We start from the raw sequence: 4,969 nt of genomic DNA on the forward strand, positions 1-4,969 counted from the left end.
ATATATATATATATATATATATATATATATATATATATATATATATATATATATATATATTCCTTAAATTGAAAGGTGGAGTCTTGTTTAGGTGTGCTTCCTGCTTTTCACTTTTTTTCTCTCACTTTCTGTGTTTAGGAATTTTCACTTAAGCAACCATGGTGGCTTTTGAGCTTTGGCAGTTGCTTCCTTTCTGTCTTCTGCATTGTAAAAAGGGATGTATTGATTGAACTGAAGTAGCAAAGTAGAGTTTTTAATTTGATTGTATTCCAAGGGCTTCTTTCTAATCAGGCCTGATTGTGGAACAAAGGTGCTTGTAGCTTCCCTACCCTGGCTCACATCAGGGGAATGCACTTTCATCCCACTTGAGCAGTAAGCCACAAGAACTTGGCATCTTAAGTATTAGCCAGGGTTCACCAATTGCCCTGCAAACCTACCATCCTGTGACTTGCCCTTTCCTAGCTTGTCTTCAACTATGATTCTCTTCCTGCTCATCACCTGTCCTCCATACCGCCCCTGTGCAGAGCTCAGTAGCCAGGGAGGTGACCTTGGGAAGGGGGCTCTGAGGCTCATTCACAGACACCCAGCCCTGCCCAGGCAGCATCCTTTCAGCTGCCAAAAACTTCCTAGGTGGATGAGAAGTGGCCAGGCCCTTCCAGCCTCAGTGTGGCCCTACCTAAAATCTCCCTTTACATGAGAGAAAAGCCCACCTCTCACCTTTGAATCAGTGGCCCTCTGGGCTCTTCCTGTTGTTCAAGGGTTTAAGGTATTGGGCTCAGAATGCCATTTTCCACTTGTCCTGCCTCATTGGAAAATGTGCACAGTCATGAAGTGTTAATTAATCATTGGACAATTTATTTTCCAGTCTGTGGGGTGGAGAGAAAAGAATTAAAACATAGAATTTCGTTGGAACAGGACATAGATAGCCAAGGGGCAGGCTTTCAGGGGCCTAGCAGGAAACCTAACCATGCAGACACCCAGTAGTCAGAGGACAGATGCCAAGGTCCAACACCATAACAAAGCACAAGTCCTGCTTGTTTTGCCATTGGAACCTTTGAGGACAAACATACCTCCTCCCGGTGCTGTGGTCAACCAGGAGGCCAGATTCTGCAGCTGCTCATCTGCTGTTATCCTGACCAGTGAGATGGAAGAAACCCAGAGAAACACAAAGAGAGAAAAGCAAAATAAACATGGACAATATAGCAATAATCGCACATTTTCCTCTTGTGGGATTTAACAAATGAGTGGTGGACATTGAGGGATTAAGTTGTTGGGCTTCAAGTTGGTGGGAAATGCCTTTATTTGATTGCAAAAGCCTCCAAAAGTGAGTCACCATGGAAGGAATGCAGAAGGAGGGGTTGGGATGCATTGTCAAGAAAGCTAGAGAACTTGCTCATCACCAAGTCCTGCTGGATTGAACAAGACAAACAAGATGCAGAACAACCCCACTGAGAATGCTGGCCCTTGAGGAGTTCACAGTAGGAGGCTGCCTGTCTGGTCAGTCACACTTCCAGAAACTGCAGAGGTGTGCATTGAAATGAGTGCTAGCACCCTCCCTACAACCGAGTACCTGTTCAACAAATAGGGACAATTATAACATAAAACCCCCAGACTTTTAACAATATGGCAGACAAAAATATTTTCTGCTTTATCCAAAGTCTGGACATTTTTCATTGCTGGTAGACCAACCCAGGAAGTTACTCTTCTGAGATGGGATTGATTTGTTTGGAGAATCTTGCACTTAGAAAACTTTTTAAAATTAAAAATTTTTAATTTGAATTAATTTTCGACTTACAGAAAAGTAATGGGACAGACAATACCTGTGTACCTCCACCCAACTTTCCTAATGTTAACATCTTACTTGACCATATTACAATCTGCAAATTCCAGCATTGGACCAACCAATAGGAAATCCACACTATCATTCTATTATCTACACTACAGAACTTATTTGAATTTTACCAGTTTTTCTCACTAATGTCTGTTTTCTGTTCCAAGGTCCTGTTCAAGATCCCACATAGCATTTAGTTATTTTCACTTGGTCTCCTCCAGCCTGTTGCAGTTTTTCAATCTTTGCTTGCCTTTCGTGACTTTAGTACTTTTGAAGAGTAGTGGCCCTTGTGGAATGTTCTTCATTTTAGGCTTGTCTGATCTTGTGTTCTTCGCAGTGCACCATGTCAGGGATTCATGATGTCAATATGTCTGTCCTATTCCTGGCAATTTTAACCCTGTTCGCTGAGTTTCTCCTCTGTAAGATACTACTTTCTCTTTAAGCTAAGAAATGTTGTGAGCAACATTTGTACACTTAAAAGTTTGTACATTTAAAATGTATAATAATGAAATGAGTTAATGCATGGAAAGTGCTTGGACCCTCTGGCATGCAGTAAGTGCTTGAGGCATGGTAGCCATGGCCTTTTTCGTCGTCATTATTATTGCTGTCTCAGTTTGTCCCTGGTTTTCCTTCTCTAGTGTTTGCTACTTTTACTGTTCCTTCATTATTCTCTGCATTCCATGCTGATTCACCCCTAACTGGTCACTTCCTCACATGGGGGTTGGCTCTCTCATTCAAATTATCTGTGGCCTTAAGAAGGGCATAAAAGAGCTGGAATTCTTAGCATGTGGGGGTCAGGGTGGGGAAGAGCCTACAGTTATCCCAGGGTAAGGGCAAAACCGAGCTAACAGGAGGAGGGGTTCCTCTGTTTATAGGATATGTTTACCTCAGAGGTGAACTCAGTTGGAGGAGGGGGCCACCTGGCCCACATCCCTCATGGTGGAAGTCTGGACCAGAACCCGAGCACCCAGTCGCTCTCCTCTTGGACCTGGAGGGACAGGATGAAGAGAAGAGCCCACTTAGCTGAGGCCTTGAAGCAGGACTGAGCCAGAGATGGACCTCCTAAAGGTGGAGTTTTCTCCACTGAGGGGGTGGGTTGCTGCACTGGGCATCGGGAAGTTCACAGCAGAGGAGAGCCGGGTCTGGGATGGAGGGAGCACCAAGGTCCAATGTGGGGGAGCCCTCTCTTCCCATATTGGGCAAGGATGCCCAAGTTAAAGCAGCCTTGGTTCCCTTCAGATGAGAGCAGAGATGCCAGTATGCTGAGGGACAGCCTGCTCTGAATTGCTTTCCAGGAGATTCCTTGTCCTACTCTAGCACACAGAGCTTTATTTACAGAATGGCTGTTCTTGGCAGCTTTCTTGGCCTCCAGACTCTTCCCCTGTTTTAAAGCATTTGGATTCTATTTTTATTCAGATGAGAAGTTTCCCATGTTTGAAAATAGCTGCCATGTAGAAGATGGTTGAAGTTACTGTTTTTGCCTTCCCAACATGCTTTCCTCCATCCTCCACTGTCTGGAGACAGACGGAGCCCCAGGACTGGAGGGTTGAGTGTGTGACCAAGCAGGGCCTATTGGAGTCCTCCCTGGGCTGGGAGAGGTCTGCCCTTCTTCTTTGGGTTGCTAAATGGGGGCCGATGGAGCTCCCTAGCCAGCTCCCTGACTATCTTCGGGAAGCTTCCCACCAGCAGAATAAGGGCAACACATGTGGAAGCAGGAGGGGGGAGGGGTTGAAGAGAGCGGTGATGACACGTGGGATCTGAGCCCCGGGATCCACCCCCATCCTTGGCCTCCCAGCTATACATTCCCCTTTTTGCTCAAGCTCCCTGGAGCTGGATTTCGTAGTCCTGGCTGATACCATGAAAGCCTAGTTCCTTTCCTGAATTCTAGGTTAGGCTCAGCAGCGAACACCTCCAGATTCCTACCCCGAGAAAACCCATTTCAAGTCATTTGCTCCAAGCGGGCAGCTGGGGATGGGAGTTGATGTACGTGTCTTAGGCCAAAGAATCTGAGTAGAAAAACTTGGGGGAGACAGGGAGAGGGAGTAGTCCTTTCTTACTCCCAAGGTGTGTTCAGTGCCGGCCTGGAAATCCCTGGGTGAGATCGTTTACAGCTTCTCTTTTAGGGTCACGTTCATAGGCTCAGTTTATGCATTTGTTCTGATGACATGAAGAATCAAAAAAAAAGAGGTAGGTGTGTGGGCATGTGTATACAATGTAGTTCCTTGGGAGAAGATGATGGTGGGCAGGGAAAAGATTGGAAAGGGGGAGGGGCTTAGCTGTCTACACAGCCAGAGTGTGGGGTGAGTCTACTGTGTGGGGTCTTATGGGCAGGACAGGGAAAGCCTGGGTCCAGACCCTGGCAGCTCCATAGTGGGGGTAATGAACAGCCTGGCCCAGCTGTGAAGGGAAAGGAGGATGTATGCTCGTGAGAAAGTTCTGTGACTCTGGGCCAGAGCAAGCTGGGGCCCAGCAGCACACAGCTGCTGGGGTTGGAAGAGCTGACAATCTCCTGATTTCATAATCGATGGGATCATTCTTGAGAACATGCTTGGTGTTGGCAGACATGGGGAGACAGGACCTGTGTGTCTCAGGAGGAGGAATGTCAGGGGTATGAGGTGATGAAAGCAGTCTAAAATTTATTGTAGCTATGGCTACACAACTCTGAATGTACTCAAAGCCATTAAATTAACATTTACATAGGTGAACTGTGTGATATGTGAGTTATAGCTCAATAAAGTTATTTTAAAAATAAAATTTCACTGAATCTAAGAAAAAAAAGGTAAGGCAGGGTCTCAATTCCAAGTCTTGTACAAAACAGACCAAAATCAATCAATTCAGACTGTTCCCCTAATACCAGACAGGACCTTCACATTAAGCTCTACTAGGTTTATTGCCCACTAGAAGTGTCCTTTTAACACTTTTCCCCAGGATGGGGGCTTTCTCCGAGTTGTCCATACACTCCATGCCAGTTCTGGAGACAAAGGCCTACGGCCTCTTCTGACGCTCAAGTTCTGTAATTCTGATTCCATGATGCTATGAGACCCTTGTCTGTTTGTGATCTGGTTGCTTGGAATGAGGGGTGCAGTCTAGATGAAGTGCTGTTAGTCATTGGGCACAGTCACTTTGCTGCCCTCCCAT

The sequence above is a fragment of the Hipposideros armiger genome, unplaced genomic scaffold (genome assembly GCF_001890085.2).
Source record: "Hipposideros armiger isolate ML-2016 unplaced genomic scaffold, ASM189008v1 scaffold_2, whole genome shotgun sequence".
Taxonomy (NCBI): Eukaryota; Metazoa; Chordata; class Mammalia; order Chiroptera; family Hipposideridae; genus Hipposideros; species Hipposideros armiger.